Source organism: Cuculus canorus, chromosome 2 (assembly GCF_017976375.1).
Source record: "Cuculus canorus isolate bCucCan1 chromosome 2, bCucCan1.pri, whole genome shotgun sequence".
NCBI lineage: Eukaryota > Metazoa > Chordata > Aves > Cuculiformes > Cuculidae > Cuculus > Cuculus canorus.
In genome coordinates this window covers 94,277,618-94,290,998 of record NC_071402.1, presented here as the reverse complement: position 1 = coordinate 94,290,998, position 13,381 = coordinate 94,277,618, and the positions used below count along the sequence as shown (strand labels likewise).

Genomic DNA, 13,381 nt, shown 5'->3' with positions numbered 1-13,381 from the left:
AACCATTTCTTTTAAAAACAGCTTAATTTTGCAGCAAAACAAGTTTAATATCTTTTTTCTTTTTTCCCTCCTATTTCCCAGCTCCTATTTTAAAGAAGCGTATAGTTATGTGACAGAAGTGTTCCAAAATCTCCTTTTCGTGCAGTTTTGCTGAACATTTATTTTCATGCAAATGTAGCCTGATAAAAGTCACATGCAAAAATATGATCTAGTAAACAGTGAACTGAAAATGTGCCACTGATTAAAATTAAAAAATAAAAAAAGAGAGAAAAATTAGAGGCCCACAGAAATCTATGTTGGACCAGATTACTGGTGGAACACTCATAGAAAGATAATGTAGTCTAAGTTTAAATAAAGATACATAAATTTATTTCCAGTACGGAAAACATTTCCTTCTTTAAGGACAACTAAAACCAGTAAATGCTAAACAAGATTTAGAAGCTGATTATTTTAACAAAGTTAAACTGAAAAGTCACAACTGAAATCAGCAATTAAAACCCCCTTGAAGAACCCTTCCATGGGAAGAGCAGTGCCGATCCATTTCTCTTGAGATGGGACACGCAAGATCATGAAGGAGAATGTTAATTTGCTGATGCATAGCAGATACGTTGGGACAGAGACAAATGCACGCCAGTATTTCAAAGTTTAAAAAGGTAAGGGGCTAAAATACACGCATGTATGTGCACGTGTGAACACATGCCCTCATTTTGTTATCATGCTCCATCTGGACACAGTCCCGCACTGCAGCAGACTAGAAGGAGAAAGCTTTTGTAAGCAGGTAATGGCCAGCAACTCTTGAGTGCTCAGGGCGGTTCTTCCAGATGCAGAAGCACCAGGACTGGCTCGGCAGGGCGTTTCTTAGCATAACCACAGCACTGTGTGGCCAGAGCTGTAGGGCTGGAAACATGAACGCGTGGTGATGTCTGACTGCTCAGGGTTAGCGTGGATCCTGCCAGGATTACGATAAGCCTTGCTAAATCCGTGCCGGGCACATGGTGACTCTGCACCATCCTCTGCCCGTGCTCCTAGTCCCAGGATGACAGTGACAAAACACGCCTCAGGGCTGTCAAGCCAGGAGCTGCGCTGAGCAAGAGACAAGGAACCTGGCTGCTCTCACTGGGCCCAAACTGCCTGGCCCTACCTAAGAAGGAATCTCTCCTACGGCTGTTCTCCTCCACCACCCAGGTTGTTCCCACAGGCTGCAGCAGCACACACCTGCTCTTCCCTGCCCTGCACAGCAATGATGGTAGGAGAAGTCCTGTTTCAAAAAGAAAAATACTACTTTGTTCTATAGCAGAAACTGAGTTAGAAAGCTTCAGGGGACCTGGAGAAACTTGCAAAGTCACAGAGGCGATCCTTCAGTGAAAAGAAAAGGAGGAGGAAGCTATCCATGGGCCACTGCAAGTTATTTCTCATGGCAGGAGGTTACGCTATGGGGGAAGAACTTCTACTTTTCCCCCCCGACACCAAATGGCAAACACATGCCTGGGAAGATGCAATCACAGTGACTGCAGGAGCTGCTAAAGTGCTTTTTGGCTTAAGAAACAAAGGACAAGTTTGAGGTTTGTTCTTCAATTGCTGCCTCATGCACTTAATGTAATGAGACAATGGAGAAGAATAAGTCATGTATATAGATAGCAATGAGGTAATTAAAGCCTAGTTCTTCTCAGCCTGCTCCCCGGTGCCACATAAAAGAAGTACACAAGTGCACAAACGTCTAGGTTGAAAAGACAACATCACACTCTAGTGTAAAACTCCTGTGCCTCATGGAGCACTGCTGGCTTTACTACGGTCACACTATGTATTAGCAGGTACTGATTGTACTTGCACAGTACTTCAATAAGCAGAGCAAACCAACGTTACTTCCTCTATTTTTGTATAGAGTAATATATTTACAGGAATAGCCTTTTGAAACATTCCAGTAAAATTAGCTTACTCACAGCTTTTTTTTAAAAAAAGAACTAGAACAGAGAGCAGAAGGATAGTATCATAATCAGGTTTTGTGCATAAATCAGCTGTCTATTTACCACTGATATGTTGCAATAATGAATTGCCACCATCTTCTGAGTTATTTGTTGGGTTATTAGAGATTACCAAAGTTCACAGGATCACCAAAACCCAACAACAACGCTTCAATACCTCCCCAGAAGCGACCTTCAGAAGTATGCACTGCACCTCACTCCCCAAAGCAATGCCCAAAATATTCCTGGAGGAAGTCTGTCCATTTTATAAAAACCTCCAGTGACAATGCTTTCACAGTTTTCTCAAAGGCAAATACATGCAGCACCAAAATACTGTTATCACTTGAAAGTCTTGCCATCTTCAAATTAAGTCCATTTTTTCTCGTCCGAACCCCAGCAGTCACGCAGTACAGTTTATTGTCTTCCTCCCCATAGGAACCTTCCACATACTTGAACACTGCTATCATGTCTGCTACTGTTCTTCTCCCCTGTAGACTAAACAATCCCAATTCTTTCATCTTCTTTCCCAGGTCATGTTTTCCAAATCTTTGATCATTTTCATTGCCTCCTCCCTGGATGCCATCCAGCTGGCTCTAGATTATGTTGTGCCCCAAACTAGATGTTGAGCCATTTCCAACACTGAGTGCAGCGGATGCATTATTTCCTGTCTTTTCTTTACACACCCCAAAACAGCGCTTGTTCACGGGGCAGGGATGGTGAAACACTGTTCCTTGCATCTTATGACACCCACAGTTTCAGTCTATGATCGCCTTCACTCTCAGATGCGCTGTCCTGCACACATGGATCAGTTCTAGGAGGAGCTGAGCTGGGGCTCTTCAGGCACTCACAATGGAGCTGGAAGGTCACCAGCTCCAGGGTCAGAGCCAAAGCAGGCAGGGAAGCGAAGGGAAGGATAAGCTGCCCACTCAGGGGAGCACTGGCAGCTCAGCTCCCAGGGGACAGGAGAGGACATGCTGCAGGCTGGTTCTCTCTAGCACTGTGGGAACTAGCTGTGATTTCTAACACTCTATTCAACTAAACCAGGCCAAACTGCCTCCTCCAGCCCAGCCCAGCTCCAGCTCACAGACGTCCTTCTGTAGGACCACTATTGAGTCAGCCATTCCCCATCTTGTCTCATGCAACTGGATACTTCTATCCTGGTACAGTGCTTCTAAGTTTGTATCCTGTTTTTTTTCTTCCCAACATTCCTCCAGTTAGCTAGGGCAGCTCTGAACTTCAATACTCCTCTCCAAGAAGCCCACAGCCCCCCTCCACGCTCCTTATCCTATGTAAATTTAATAACCACTCTCTCCGCTCCATCAATCATTTCAATAATGAAGACAACGAGCATTACCAAAGCCAGGACAGACCCTTGGGGAATCTCACTCACTCCAGTCTTGCAGTTTAACAGCAAACCATGAATAACCACTTCAAATAGTGCCTGTTGAAAGTCCATACACTCACATTACAGACTGGCACACCAGCTTGCTTCAAAGAAAGCCATGTATGAATGCATCCAGAGCCCCCCATTAAAGAGGGAGTAATTTCTATCAGAGAAGTACAAATCCATTGTCATAGGCGCTGCTGGAAGGTCTTTGCTAAACACCGCCATAAAAATGTAATGCACGTTGCTAAGATGAACAGGAGGGCTCATAACCAAGCTTTAGGATAGCAGGAAGAATGTCAGTTGAACTGAGACAGCAGAAGCCTGACTTTGCTTCCAGCGAGAGAGGCCTAGAAGAAGCAACTGAAATACCATATAAAAATGACAGCAATTTTGTACCTACTATCAACTGCTGTCAAATTATCAGTTAAAAAAAAGACATGATCAGAGAGGTATGGGTCTGGTTTTGTGGTTTTTTTTAAATAAAACCAAAACATTTACTTAGCTTTTCCATATGTTTTCTGAGTAGGATTCCTCCCTGTTCCCTAATAGCCTATCCTGCACAGGGATCACAAACAAGCCAACCGGACAGCAAAGACCATGGCTCCCAGAATCCAAATTAAGGGTTTAATCAACCACTGAAAGCATCCCCAACCCCATACCAGCCCTAGGAGAAGCAAGTGGCAGCAGCTGGTGCCTTAAACAGGGAGAAAGGGTAAGTTCCATGGAAAGTGAAAGGTGAGGCAGCTTTCCAATGCTGGCTCCCTCTGCTTGCCAAGACAGCAATGCCCTGCCCATGCCTTACTCCGACTTCTGTGGAAGATGCGCTTGCTTCCCAGGAGAGTTTACTCTCGCAATGCAGATGTGCTTCACTGAGGCAATCACGTTCTGTTGCGTAATGCAACCCGGAATTAAACAGTATATGCTATTTGGTGCATTTTTAAAATGTAAACCAGAAGTTAACGCAGAGCTCCGTGATGCTGCCAAGAATGTTAACACTGTGATTTTAGCAGGGAAGGATAAATTGTACCCTCCATCCTCCCACAACTTACTTCTGAGTCGTAATTTTGCTAAATCCTTTTGTGCTTGTCAGCAAAGTACAAAGTCACACATCTGTGTGACTTTCATTTTGATCTTGGGTGACTGTGGGTATTGTCACCTCAGGAGCTAAAGCAGCTGCACCAGCAGCAGACACCAGGCAACCTGGCAGGTGACTGCAACAAAGTGCACAGAGTTGAACCAGTCACCTCATGTCCTACAGAGCTGAGTTTAAAAAAAAATAAATAATCAGGAACAGAATCCACAGCCAACTGTTTTCAGTCCTCTAGGTGAACCAGGATGAACAACACTGCAGATGCTGAGGCATACTTTGAATGCAAATATACCTACATTTCAATTCTTCTTATAGTTTCCAGAAGTTGCACACTGCCATTCCTCTTTAGGGGAAAACAGGTCTTTTCTAAAATATACTATGCATAACCCAGTTTTCCATAGTGGAAAACTCACCCAGGAAATACTGTTTGCTCATACCAGAAACGTATCCCAAAATTACTGTCATTTATAGCCTCATTTTCAGTCACAAAAGAAATAATATCATTCTATTCTGACAAATATCAGTACACTGGAAAAGTAATGAATAAATGCCTATAAACAGGTATCAAATAAAGCAACTTTCAATCACCGCAACAAAATTAAATCATATGTTAAGTAAAAAATGACTGAAGTAAAAACAAGTCATATAATCTGAAATCAAAACACAATTCTGTCTGTGATGCCAAAGCAGAAAAACATCATTCAGAGCATGAAAATACCACAACCTGTTATATGACTGGTCACGTAATTGTTATTTGTAAAGCTCCAAGTATGCTGCATGAAGTCAAACATAAAGATTCAGCAATGTACTTCAGCATGTGCCAAAATACATCTGTATTTTTAAAACATTTTTTATATGCCAGAAGGCTTAAACTCCTGCAACTTTTCATGCACATCTCTACAACAATTTCTTTTTAAGAGAGAGAAAATACTCAGAAAGCGAACTGCACTGTCCACACTTTAGTATTACAAATCAAATCAGCATTCACCCTATGCTGAATACATACTTCTGGAGACACATCAGAAAGAACCCCAAGGATTACTGCAAACACAAAAGGATAAGACAGTTACCTGCTGTCATCCTGCCAGTTTTGCAGAACAGAAGAGTTAGCAAATGAGGCATAAAAAGATGTGAGCGAAGAAACTCATACCTGTGAAAAATGCAGCAATATCAGGTGTGCTAGAAAATTACACTGAGTAGTATCAGGCCCAGTCACAAGAACTGCTGAGTAGCTGAAAGTCCTTTTGGCCTCAGCTGGAAATACTTAGCACCCCGAAGGCTAGTTAAACTTATAAGCTGTACTAATTTAACGGTATAAATTAAATTTGAATATTCAGCACTTAACTTTTTAAGGCTCTGACCTTCAATCTAAAACAACAGTGAGGCACCAGCAGTAGCTGAAGCTCTAGCTACAGCAAGAAAATCTCCCTAGGTGCCTCCATTTACCTGTGCTTGTTACTGTAAAGGATACAGTTCTCTCTTTTTTAATTCCTTATAGCGCTAGTAATATCAAATATAGCTATTTTATTGATTTAGCGAAACTCCAAAAGCTTCCATTTTGGGCTCTGAGTATCTCTTATTAACGCAGCTGGTGGCTTGCCGAGTGCAATGACAAAGGGAGAGCATTATTCAAGTGTGTGGGTGCACACACAGGTGTGCTGGGAAAGTGAGGCACAAAGAGGCACACACTGCATTGTAACTCTCCAAACCTGAATATGGCAACAAACCACATTCAGCACAGATGGGCATCATGTTACAAAAATACGTTTGACTCAATGCTACCGTGTCCATCAAGCTGGGCTGCCAGGTTTCATATGGCAAAGGCTACTGCTAGGGGAGGGAGAAAGCTGAGGTGGGGATGAGGAGTTCCCCACCTGCCTGGAGATACTTTAAAAGTCACTTTAATTAATCTGATACATGAGATTCAACAGTGTGAAAAATAGGGAAAATAAATTAACTGAAGAACAAAAGGCTTAACTTACTAAATAAGACACCACTTTAAGAAGTTTCCCCACTTTCCCTGCTGTAAAGAACTTCTGAAAAAGTCAGCCACTGAGCTACTGCTTTTCTTGACCTTTTCGCTGAAAGACAGCAAAGTAAAAACAGGAAAGAGCTAAAGCGATACGCAATAAAGATGCATCATGTTAAGAAAATCTTTTGAGTCACTGCTGCAAATTCATTCTGTGTCAGATTTGCCAATATAATGGTTGCTAAAGACTTGTCTATTATCAGCATCAGCAGTCAAAGTGAGTTTATCGTCTCTCAATCGTTGCAGCAACACCGTACACCATGCGATGCAGCTATGCAATATCTGCATCTGTTGCTAGTTTTCCACACCCAAAAGCTCCCTTCATGTCTTATGATTAATTTATAATGCCCTGGGCCCCAGGGAGATTTGCTTTTGTGATTGCCCTTTTCTTAACAATAACACAAATAAACATGGAAATAAATCTATTGTCTGAGGAATCCTTCCACTAATTTTGTTCCTTGATGGTTTGGTTGATTTAGTACAGCTAGGAATCAAAAGTAAAGTGGATCGTAGCTTAATATAGTGTGTGGTTAATCTTCCCTTTGCATAATGCTGGTACACTATGGCCCAAATACCAGAGATTTATTTGATGTGTACATGCTTTCAAGCATTACTAAACAAGTTGCAGCCCATTATGAAAGAAGAGCAGATCCAAACAGTTGTGAAGCTCCTTATGTAGTAGATTGACACTAGGAATGCAATATACTTACATTTTTACGAGACCTAGCTTTATAATTTTGGAGAATATTTTACCAAGAAGTAATATTTTTTTGAACTATGGCTAAAAATATGCCTGAGATCACTTCCCATATCCTAATGCACTATTGTCTGAAGCATGATAGAACTGGCAGAAAGAGAGGCACAGTCTTATCTTTTCTTTCTTTAATTGGCTTTGCTCCTCGTAACACAGCCAAGAAGAGGAAAAACGTATTAGAGTTTCACAAGTGTATAGAAACATTAATTCCCATGAAAAAAAACAAAAAGCTTCTCTCACTTCTCATTTCTTATTCTTCCATTAATGTAAAGAACATGCTACAGAACATTCATAAGTACTCTACTGAATATTACAGATCTTTTTACTTTACTAGACCTACCAAATCATTATCCTGCATTCTGTAATTAAAACATTTTCATTATTGTTCAGCCACTGATTAAAACAAATTGGTCATTTAGAAGCCGGTTATATGAGGAAAATACTAACTTAAATAAAAATTATTTTTAATAATGAAGCTTTAAGAAACAATACAATGGAAGCACTTAAATGCACAGAAGTTACAAGTGGCAGCGACTCCCAGATAAGAGATCCAGTGTGAGTCTGCAGTATTTTAATGGACACAGACAAAACCACCCAAGCTCTACCGTTAGATATCTATATGCGATTCTCATTCTCAATATGCCATACAGCACATTTTTTCTACCTAATGGTAGGAACTTGACCCCACATTCAGGCACCAGCTTTAGAGAACAGTACCTAACTCCTTGCTCTTTCATACCCTTACGTGATTTTCAGCAATTCTCCCGGTGTTTATACTGCACTCACTGACCTACAACTGGACATCATCACTTGCAGTCTCTGCCCTAGATTTCATCCTGTTCCATGCTGAACGCTAACTTGAGATGACTCAGGAGCAGTTGCCTCTGTTTTTCTTCCCAGTAATAAATGAAGAAGCCACAACAGAGGTAGTGAGAAGGTGGGGGCTGGAGGAAGAAAGACCTTTCAGACAGCAGTTAAAAAATCTCAACTACAGAGGTGTATAAAACCTACAGCCCTGGAGCGTGCTCTTCAGACGAAGCCTCTGATCTCAGTGGCGACTATCAAATGGACGTAAAAGTATATGCCTGTGAAGGAGATGCTGTGAGAACAAACACATCACTGACTGAGAGACGCCAGGATAGCACAAAAAAGTAACACAGTAAGGAGAGAGGATGCCAGTGTCTCAGATAAGCAGCTATGGTCATGTTTACTTAAACTGTTCTGCTGAGTTGTTCCCATTTCAGGCTGAAAACTTCGATTTAAGGAAGAGACTTGCAGTTCTGCCTTTATATTTTTTTTCCTTCGAAGCACGAAAGAACTTCCTTTTTCAAAACCAAATTAACAAAGTTTACATCCAAATCCTCTCAGTCTCAAAAATCTTAAATCTGAACTCTATTAAAAGCAGCAGTAAGGGCAGCCAAATTCTCCAACAATGTATTTAATAGCATATAACATTTCTAATGCCCTACTGCCTGAAGTCTATGATCTGGAAAACCAGCTAAAAACAGCCTAGAGCAATGACTGCTACAGCGAAGACTTTTACCTCCCTTGGCTATGGCAGTCTGCCACCACTGGCATGACCAGACCATGGACTCTCCAGCTGCAGAGGACAGGCACTCAGACCACCTCTCTGGCAGGAGGAAGCCTAAAGCAAGGATGGAGATTAAAAATCAAAGTTGTGCCAAGCAGATAAGCACAGAGGTACTCTTTCAAACTTAAGGTCCTGCAATTTCATGAGTGTGTTTTACGATCTGATTTCGTTGGATCCTCCTTCTCCTAGCCTACTTCTTCCCTCGTATCACCTAGGGTTCCTGCCATTTGTTACTACTTCACATCTTTCAGGTTTGAAGATTTCTTAGATCACATCCTCAGTTCAACTACCAAAAAACTCAACAGCATCACTTCCTTGACACCAGTGGGGGCCAGAGTAGGCATTTGCCCCAAGATCAGGTATAAGCATCCTGCACATCCTGCAGTACTTCTCCCTAGTCAGACTAAAGGATGCTTGGGAATGGCATTTTGATGCAGCTTTGCATTGGCTGGTTGTGACACTGGAAAATGCAATTCATGCTGTCTCCTGACAAAAAGCCACACTACACGTTCTTCTATATAAGGCATACATGTAGGAAAGTAAAAATATCTTTTCTACCAAGTTATGCAAAGCAGAAACAACCTCAGAGTACTATTGAAGCTTACTGGAAGTTGAAGTGATACTAGTTATTATACTAGTTCACTAATTCCAGCAAGGATCCATGAGTCCTACGTGTCTGAGCACCAAGAACACTGCCTGTGCAAATGCCCAGTGGGCACCTCCCTGCCACGGCGTGCGGGCACAGCCCACCAAAGCACGAGGGGAACACAGCTAGGAAGTGGGAACACAGTGGTCTCAACCTGCTCCTCCTCCTCTGTCGCTCTGCACGATGGCACCAACGGACATGGGACAGGAGCCAGGCTATCACCATTCAGGCAAGAATTTACTCCCCTGCGCACCACAACTCTGTGCTCTACCTCGGACTTTTCTAAGCATCAAACCTCCCTCTGAAGAGCACTTTCCACTCTCTTGCCACCCTAACCGCTCAAGATTAAGTGAAGCTGCAGGTGACTCTGCAGCTCACTCCATGTTATCGTGCCAGTGGGTCACTGTAAATTTGCAACAAAGCAAGAGACAGCACACTTAGATATGAACCAGATTGAACATTGAGGACTGGTTTCTTCTGTATTGTGCCCATCTACAGGAGTTGCAGTGAAATTTTAAAAAAGCTGCCAGAGAAAGTGTGAAGAAAAGGAAGAAAAAAAAAAAAGTATTATTTGTCTATATGTAAACAATGAAAGGAGGAGATTTTCACTTCCACACTTCAATATCTCAAAAATGGCAAGGGGAGTATTATCATATACTACAAGGTCTGACAAATGGATGGATTCCCACAAACACCAACAGTTACTAGATTATTCCCTGTCATAATATAAACAAGCAGAAAATATTTTCCTCCAAAGCATGTTTTGTGCAGCAAACTCTCAAGTTCTCTGAAAACAGCCATAACTACAACACCGCTCACAGAATGTCTGCTAACTTTACAGAAGATGTTGTATGTCAAACATTAATTTTAAAATAAATTCACCAAGCTACCCTACCCTGTTTTCAATGTTACTCAATTTAATTACTTTCTTAGATCAATAAAGAATTTTGGATATCAAAAAACTGCAATATAATTCAAAGCAAAAGACAGATATGAAAACGTATAGGAAAGAAGCAGGAGAAATGACATGAAAATGAAAAAAAATAAAATTAAAATATACAAAACAATCAGCACATCAAAGAGGTAACTTCATGATCTCACTTCACCTGTGGAAAGGCTGAACAAACTTTCAAACTTTTTCCATTTCCAAGCTCCCTGAAGTCTTCCCAGTAAAAGCGAAACCCTGCACAGAGCGACTGTGTTTTCCCAGCTTGGTTTCCTGAGGGACCACTCTTCAGAGGCAGGCTCTTAGCCAACTGGTTCACAAATCACAGTCACTAGTCACCATTGCAGCCACACAGCACGAACTAAAAACCACCACTACATCAGTTACAACGGTTAATTGGTTTGCAACAACACCGTGCAGCATGCAAAATCCAGCAAAGACTGCAATGGTGAGTACCTTCCCCACAGTTATGCACTGCTATATCCATGACACCATGTTGTAGCCCATTACCTCAGAGAAGCAATGTTCCTAAAGGACAAAAAAAATTGGGTTATAGACAGGTACCACAGTGCAAACAGTTTTTCCAAGACTACATATATCCCCAGTGACACATTAGAATGTAGTTTTAAACAATAATACAAAGATAAAAGCATATTGTGTATATGGCATGCTTTGGAGCAGTTGCCATATGCTCTGTCAATAATCTATGGATTAATAGGGCCCTGATGTACTATAACGTGTTGGCCACTCACAGCTCCACAGGAGATTACTCCATTCATAATGAAAATTAGTTGAGGATTAGGCATATGTCACAATTTTTCATTCATGTTTTTAACTTGGTCAGCTCCAAGATACTGCTGTCGGGGTTTAGGTTTTTTTTTATTAATCTTATTCTTTAAAGGTCTGATTCCAATTCCATTAATTTGCAGTAAAATCAAGAGAGCAGGTTCTCAGGCATGAAATCAGAAGATTAACGTTTACTTCTGTGTCCTTAAGAGCAGCTATACTAAAGCATAGGGAAAAAAAAAAAAAAGAAAGAAAGATTCACCTAACCTATTATCCTACCACTGACAGTGCTGACAGTACTTTGGGAAACAGCTGAAGAAATAGAGCGAGCATAGGATGTAAAAAAAAAAAGGTAATTTGTTTTGGTATGACTTCTCCCAGTTTGTGCAGTGGTTCTGGGCAGCTCAAAATCAATGTGATGGCCGGGCCCAGAGAGTGGTGGTCAACGGAGTTAACTCCAGCTGGAGGCCAGTCACAAGTGGAGTTCCTCAGGGCTCAGTACTGGGTCCAGCTCTGTTCAATGTCTTTATCAATGACCTGGATGAAGGCATTGAGTGCACCCTCAGCAAGTTTGCAGATGACACTAAGCTGGGAGGAAGTGTGGATCTGCTGGAGGGTAGGGAGGCTCTGCGAAGGGATCTGAACAGGCTGGACCGCTGGGCCGAGACCAATGGCATGAGGTTTAACAAGGCCAAATGCCGGGTCCTGCACTTGGGGCACAACAACCCTGTGCAGCGCTACAGACTGGGGGAAGAATGGCTGGAGAGCTGCATGGAAGAGAAGGACCTGGGGGTGCTGGTTGACAGCCGACTGAATATGAGCCAGCAGTGTGCCCAGGTGGCCAAGAAGGCCAATGGCATCTTGGCTTGTATCAGAAATGGGGTCACCAGCAGGTCCAGGGAGGTGATTCTCCCTCTGTACTCGGCACTGGTGAGACCGCACCTTGAATACTGTGTTCAGTTCTGGACCCCTCACCACAAGAAGGATGTTGAGGCTCTGGAGCGTGTCCAGAGAAGAGCAACAAAGCTGGTGAGGGGGCTGGAGAACAAGTCTTATGAGGAGCAGCTGAGAGAGCTGGGGTTGTTTAGCCTGGAGAAGAGGAGGCTGAGGGGAGACCTTATTACTCTCTACAACTACCTGAAAGGAGGTTGTGGAGAGGAGGGAGCTGGCCTCTTCTCCCAAGTGACAGAGGACAGGACAAGAGGGAATGGCCTGAAGCTCCGTCAGGGGAGGTTCAGGTTGGATATCAGAAAAAAATTCTTCACAGTAAGAGTCATTGGGCACTGGAACAGGCTGCCCAGGGAGGTGGTCAAGTCACCTTCCCTGGAGGTGTTTAAGGAACGGGTGGATGAAGTGCTTAGGGACATGGTTTAGGGAGTGTTAGGAATGGTTGGACTCGATGATCCAATGGGTCCTTTCCAACCTTGTGATTCTGTGTGATTCTGTGAAGTCCTGGTGCTAGGAACAGGCAGTAAAACAGATCTATATAATCATCTGCAACAGCAATATATCTCCTAGCAGGCCTTAAGTCTCTTAAGTATTTTATTTCCTTGATTTTTATTTAGAACAGAGGTATGGATAGGTAGCAAATAGCTGACCACAAAATAAAATGTCATTTACTAGTTATGACCTAACCTAAGGTGCAGGAGATTCACCTTCCACTCTTTGTAGCTCTAGAGGCTCCCCATACAATCTTCCGCAAAATGATGTTAAATTAATAACAAACTGGAACATTTCCAGGGCGACATTTTCCATCCACTCTACACACACTGTTCATCACCTCGCAAACAGCACAACCCTGGAGAGTAAGATCTCCACGCATTACTACCTTGTCCATATCTCCTTAGTGAAAATAAGATTGTCCCTAATGAATTCAATAACTCAAGCAGGCTAAATGCCATTGGCATCACCCGGGGATCAGGAATCTGTCTGGTCTGTACACGCAGAGAGGCAGTGGAGGAGATTTGCATTTCTTAATAAAAATGCTGTCATTTTACTCTTTGAACAGCAGTGCTGATGACTGCCAGAGATCTGGGATTCCCCAACATCCCCCTGGCAAAAGGTAATCAGATGGGGTTGTTTCTGTGGGGGTTTTCACCTCTGAGACATAAAGGTACTACAGCAGTTCTAGTGATCTGCCCATACTTAACAGTGGGTAGCACTTGGCTGAAGGGACCTGCTTACACTTGGC

General features: G+C 42.4%; 1 protein-coding gene across 15 annotated transcripts in view; it reads right to left on the bottom strand.

Annotated features, from left to right (window-relative positions):
* ATXN1 (ataxin 1) overlaps positions 1–13,381 on the bottom strand; it is a 282,081-nt gene that overhangs the window by 193,327 nt on the left and 75,373 nt on the right. For 3 of the 15 annotated variants that reach the window (XM_054058375.1, XM_054058389.1, XM_054058382.1), the window contains exon 3: positions 10,861–10,932. The exons of the other annotated variants lie outside the window; for them this stretch is intronic. The gene's annotated coding sequence lies outside the window, so the exon portion shown is untranslated. The remainder of the gene's footprint in view (positions 1–10,860; positions 10,933–13,381) is intronic. 15 annotated transcript variants of the gene reach the window in all.